Source organism: Myotis lucifugus, unplaced genomic scaffold (genome assembly GCF_000147115.1).
Source record: "Myotis lucifugus unplaced genomic scaffold, Myoluc2.0 scaffold_7, whole genome shotgun sequence".
NCBI classification, from domain to species: domain Eukaryota; kingdom Metazoa; phylum Chordata; class Mammalia; order Chiroptera; family Vespertilionidae; genus Myotis; species Myotis lucifugus.
Window position 1 is genome coordinate 19,955,844 of NW_005871055.1, and position 6,637 is coordinate 19,962,480.

Below are 6,637 nucleotides of genomic sequence, written 5' to 3' on the forward strand. Positions count from 1 at the left end.
ATAAAAAGCTTCTTCTCAGACCACGATGGTATAATGTTAGAGATAAACTACATTAAAAACAACTCAAAATACTCAAACTCTTGGAAGCTGAATAGCATGTTATTAAATATTGATTGGGTTACCAATGACATCAAAGAAGAAATTAAAAACATCCTGGACACTAATGACAATGAAAACACAACAATCCAAAACCTATGGGACACAATGAAAACAGTCCTGAGAGGGAAGTGTATAGCTCTGCAGGCCTATCTCAAAAAACAAGAAAAAATGGTAGTAAATCATCTAACTCTTCAACTCAAAGAATAAGAAAGAGAGCAACAAGAAAACCCCAGAGTGAGCAGAAGGAAGGAGATAATAAATATTAGAGCAGAAATAAATGACATAGAGACCAAAAAAACAATACAGAAAATCAATGAAACCAAGAGCTGGTTCTTTGAAAGGATAAAAAGATTGACAAACCTCTAGCCAGGCTCACCAAGAAGCAAAGAGAGAGGTCCCAAATAAACCAAATCAGAAACAATAGAGGCGAAATAACAACAGACCCCACAGAAATACAAATGATTGTTAAACAATACTACAAACAACTCTACTCCAACAAACTAGACAACCTGGAGGAAATGGACAAATTCCTAGAAAAATACAACATTCCAAAACTCAATCAGGAAGAATCTAAAAATCTCAATAGGCCAATAACTATGGAAGAAATTGAAGCAGTCATCAAAAAGCTCCCAGCAAACAAAAGCCCAGGACCAGATGGCTTCTCAGGGGAGTTTTACCAAACATTCAAGGAAGAACTAAAACCTATCCTCCTCAGACTATTCCAAAAAATTCAAGAGGAAGGAACACTTACAAGCTCTTTCTATGAAGCCACTATCACCCTAATACCAAAACCAGATAAAGACAACACAATGAAAGAGAATTATAGGCCAATATCCCTCATGAACATAGATGCCAAAATACTCAACAAAATTCTAGCAAATCGGATCCAACAGTACATCAGAAGGATCATACACCATGACCAAGTAGGATTTATCCCAGGAATGCAAGGATGGTACAACATCTGTAAATCAATAAACGTAATACATCACATAAACAAATTGAAAGAAAAAAACCACATGGTCATATCAATTGATGCAGAAAAAGCATTCAACAAATTCCAACACCCATTTTTGATAAAAACTCTCAGCAAGGTGGGAATAGAAGGATCATACATCAACATAATAAAAGGCATATATGACAGGCCCACAGCCAATGTCATACTCAATGGACAAAAACTAACACCATTTCCCCTAAGAACAGGAACAAGACAGGGATGCCCACTCTCACCACTCTTGTTCAACATAGTCCTGGAAGTATTAGCCATTGCAATTAGACAAGAAGAAGAAATAAAAGGCATCCAAATTGGAAAAGAGGAAGTAAAACTGTCCTTATTTGCAGACGACATGATATTATACATACAAAACCTTAGAGACTCCATCAAAAACCCACTAGACTTAATACATGAATTTGGCAATGTAGCAGGATACAAAATTAACCCCAAGAAATCTGAGGCATTTCTATACACCAATAGTGAACTGTCAGAAAGAGAGATTATAAAAACAATCCCATTTACCATCACACCAAAAAATTAATATACCTAGGAATAAACTTAACTAAAGAGGTAAAAGATCTCTACTCAGAAAACTACAGGACATTGAAAAAAGAGATAGAGGAAGACATAAAGAGATGGAAGAAAATACCATGTTCTTGGATTGGTAGAATCAACATCATCAAAATGTCCATACTACCCAAAGCAATCTCTAAATTCAACACACTTCCCATTAAAATACCAATGGCCTACTTCAAAGATCTAGAACGAACTCTCCAAAAATTCATCTGGAATAAAAAAAGACCCCGAATAGCTGCGGCGATCCTGAGTAAGAACAAAGTAGGTGGGATCTCAATGCCAGATATCAAGTTGTATTACAAAGCCACTGTTCTCAAAACTGCCTGGTACTGGCACAAGAACAGACATATAGATCAGTGGAATAGAATAGAGAGTCCAGAAATTAGCCCAACTCAATATGCTCAATTAATATTTGACAAAGGAGGCAAGAACATACAATGGAGCCAAGATAGTCTCTTCAATAAATGGTGTTGGGAAAATTGGACAAATATATGCAAGAAAATGAAACTAGACCACCAACTTACACCATACACAAGAACAAACTCAAAATGGATAAAGGACTTAAATGTACGACAGGAAATTATTAAAATTCTAGAAGAATACAAAGGCAACAAAATCTCAGACATATGCCAAAGCAATTTCTTCACTGATACAGCTCCTAGGGCAGTTGAAACCAAAGAGAAAATGAACAAATGGGACTACATCAAAATAAAAAGCTTCTGCACCGCAAAAGAAACCATCAACAAAACAACAAGAAAACCCACTGCGTGGGAAAACATATTTGCCAACGTCATATCTGATAAGGGCCTAATCTCCAAAATTTATAGGGAACTCATACAACTTAACAAAAAGAAGATAAACAATCCAATCAAAAAATGGGCAAAGGATCTAAATAGACACCTTTCAAAAGAGGACATTCAGAAAGCCAAGAGACATATGAAAACATGCTCAAAGTCACTAATCATCCGAGAGATGCAAATCAAAACAACAATGAGGTACCATCTCACACCTGTCAGAATGGCTATCATCAACAAATCAACAAACGACAAGTGCTGGAGAGGATGTGGAGAAAAAGGAACAGTTGTGCACTGCTGGTGGGAATGCAGACTGGTGCAGCCACTATGGAAGACAGTATGGAGTTTCCTCAAAAAGCTGGAAATGGAACTCCCATTTGACCCTGTGATCCCACTTCTAGGAATATATCCCAAGAAACCAGAAACACCAATCAGAAAGGATATGTGCACCCATATGTTCATAGCAGCACAATTCACCATAGCTAAGATCTGGAAGCAGCCTAAGTGCCCATCAGTAGATGAATGGATTAGAAAACTGTGGTACATCTACACGATGGAATACTATGCTGCTGTAAAAAAGAAGGAACTCTTACCATTTGCAACAGCATGGATGGAACTGGAGAGCATTATGCTAAGTGAAATAAGCCAGTCAATGAAGGAAAAATGCCACATGATCTCACTCATTCATGGATAATAAAGACCATTACAAACTTTTGAACAATAATAGATACAGAGGCAGAGTTGCCTCAAACTGATTGTCAAACTGCAGTGGGAAGGCCAGAGAGGGTTGGGGAGCAGAAGGGAGGGGAGTAAGAGATCAACCGAAGGACTTGTATGCATGCATATAAGCATAACTATTGGACATAAGACACTGGGGGGTAAGGGAGGGCAGGGGATTGTCAAGGGCGGGGGGTGGGCGAAGGACACATATGTAATACCCTTTGTAATACTTATAATATTTTTTTAAAAAGAATAATAAAAAAAATAGATGGTGAAATAAAGAGCTTTCCAGAGAATAAAAAGGCTAAAGGAGTTTATCACCACCAAACCATCATTTCAAGAAATGTTAAAGGAACTGCTGTAATAATAAGAACAAATAGAGATAGAGATAAACATAAGCATAAAGAATAAAAATGACAATAAATAGGTATATATCAATATTAACCTTAAATGTCAACAGTTTTATGTTCCAATGAGGAGACATAGGATAATAGAATGGATAAGAAAACAGGACCCATATATATGCTGTCTGCAAGAGACCCACATCAGAACAAAAAACTCACACAGGATTAAACTGAAGAGATGGGGGAAAAATTTCCATGCAAATGGAAACAAAGTTGAGATAGCAATACTCATATATGACACAACCAACTTCAAAATGAAGGCCACAACAAAGGACAATGAAGATCACTACATAATGCTAAAGGGATTGATCTAACAAGAGTATATAAACCTGAGAAACACATATGTACTCAATATCGGAGCATCTAAACATATAAAAAAAATTTCAGGAGGATGTTAAGGGAGAGATCAACAACAATGCAGTAATAGTAGGGGATGTCAAAACCGCACTGACTTCACTGGATAGATGTTCCAGACAAACATCAACAAGGAAATAGTTACTCTAAATGACACACTAAATCAAATGAACTTAATGGAGATTTATAGAACACTTCACCCCAAAGCTGCAGAATATACATTTTTCTCAAGTGTGCATGGGACATTCTCAAAGATAGACCACATGTTAGGACACAAAACAAGTCTCTACCAGTTCAAGAGGACTGAAATCATATCAAGCATCTTCTTGGATCACAATGGCATAAAACTAGAAATCAACTATAATAAAAACACTAAAAACCATTCAAACACATGGAGGCTAAATAGCATGTTATTAAACAATGAATAAGTTACCAATGAGATCAAAGAAGAAATTAAAAATTCCTGGAAATAAAAGAAACTTAACAAATAACAACCCAATATCTATGGGACATGGCAAAAGCAATCCTGAGAGGGAAATTCATAACACAGCAGCCTACTTCAAGAAATGAGAAAAACCTCTAATAAACTATCTAACCCTACAAGTAAAAGAATTAAAAAAGGAAAAACAAGAAAATCCCAGAGTAAGTAGAAGGAAGAAAATAATAAAGATCAGCCAGAAATAACTGCAATAGAGACTAAAAAAAAATAATATAAAAGATTAATGAAACCAAGAGCTGGTTCTTTGAAACTATAAACAAGATTAATGAATCAGTAGCCAGACTCATAAAAAACAAACAAACAAACAAACAAACAAAAAACACAGAGAGAGGCTACAAGTAACTAAAATCAGAAATTAAAGAGGTGAAGTAACAACTGACACCACAGAAATACAAAGTATTGTAAAAAACATTACAAACAACTATATGCCAACTAATTTGACAACCTGGGAGAAATGGACAAATTCCTCAAACATACAATTTTCCAAAACTGAATCAGGAAGAATCAGAAAATCTGAATACATAAAAAACAACTAATGAAATTAAAGCAGTAATAAAAAACAAACAGAAAACAAAATCTCCCAGCAAAGAAAAGTCCTGGACCGGATGACTTCATAGCAGTTTTACCAAATATTCAAAGAACACCTATTCTCCTCAAACTTTTAGAAAAAATCTAAGACAAAAGAATGCTTCCAAGCTCTTTTTACAAGGGCAGCATTATCCTTATTCCAAAACCATATAAAGACACTACAAAGAAAACGAATTATAAGCCAATAACCCTGATAAACATAGATGCCAAAATCCTCAAAAAAATATTAACAAATTGGACCCAGCAATATATTAAAAAGAATATTTACAATGACCAAGTTGGATTTATCCCAGTGATGCAAGGCTGGTACAATAGTAACAAACCAATAAATGTGCTAAATCACATAAACAAACTTAAAAATAAAAATCATATGATTATATCAATAGATGCAGAAAAAGCATTTGACAAAATTCAGCAAATATTTTTGCTAAAAACTCTCAGCAAAGTGAGAATAGCAGGATAATATCATAACATAATAGAGGCCATAAATGAAAAACCAACAGCCAACATCATACTCAATGGCAAAACCCAAAAATGTTTCCTTTAAGAACAGGAACAGACAGGGATGCCCACTTTTACCACTCGTGTTCAACATAGTACTGCAAGTCCTAGCCACAGTGATCAGACAAGAAAAAAAATTAGAAGGCATCCACATTGGAAAGGAGAAAGTAAAATTATCATTATTTGCAGATGACATGATAGTGTGCATAGAAAACCCTTAAGACTCTAACAAAAACTATTAGATTTCATAAATGAATTTGGCAATATAGCAAGTTACAAAATTAACACCCGGAATTGATGGCAATTTTATACACTAACTAGAGGCCCAGTCCACAACATTCATGCACTGGGAGGGGAGGGTCCCTCAGCCCGGCCTGCACCCTTTAGCAGTTGGGAGCCCTCAGGGTATGTTCAACTGATGGCTTAAGCCCGCTCCTCGGGGAGCAGGCCTAAGCCATAGTCAGACATCCCACCACCACCGCTGTGCTTGCCAGCCATCAACCCGGGTTGTGGCTGAATGGTGCTCCCCCTGTGGGAGCACACTGACCACCAGGGGGCAGCTCCTTCATTGAGCATCTGCCTCTGGTGGTTAGTGAGTGTCATAGCAACCAGTCATTCTGTTGTTCAATCGATTTGCATATTACCCTTTTATTATATGGGACTAGAGGCCAGGTGCACAAAAATTTGTGCACTCGGGGGGGGTAGGGGGGTCCCCCAGCCCGGCCTGTGCCCTCTCGCAGTCTGGGACCCCTCGGGAGATAATGACCTGCTGGCTTAGGCCTGCTCCCGGGTGGCAGAGGGCACGCCCAATCCCTAGGTGCAGCCCCTGGTCAGGCTCAGAGCAGGGCCGATTGGGGAGTTGGGGCACCGCCCCCTGTCATGCACAGAGCAGGGCGGATTGGGAGGTTGTAATGCCACCCTCAGTCACGCTCAGGGTAGGGCCGATTGGGGGGTTGGGGCACCGCCCCCTGTCACACTCAAGGCAGGGTCGATAGGGAGGTTGCGGCCCCACCCCCTGTCACGCACAGAGCAGGGCCGATCAGGGGGTTGGGGCGCTGTCCCCTGTCACTCACAGAGCAGGGCCCATCAGGGGGGTTGGGGCCCGTACCCT

At 38.5% G+C, this 6,637-nt stretch overlaps 1 protein-coding gene across 1 annotated transcript in view; it reads right to left on the bottom strand.

Moving 5' to 3' along the window:
• The window catches only part of LOC102440557 (serine/threonine-protein kinase DCLK1), a 518,233-nt gene that overhangs the window by 304,422 nt on the left and 207,174 nt on the right, over nucleotides 1–6,637 (bottom strand). The window lies entirely within an intron of this gene.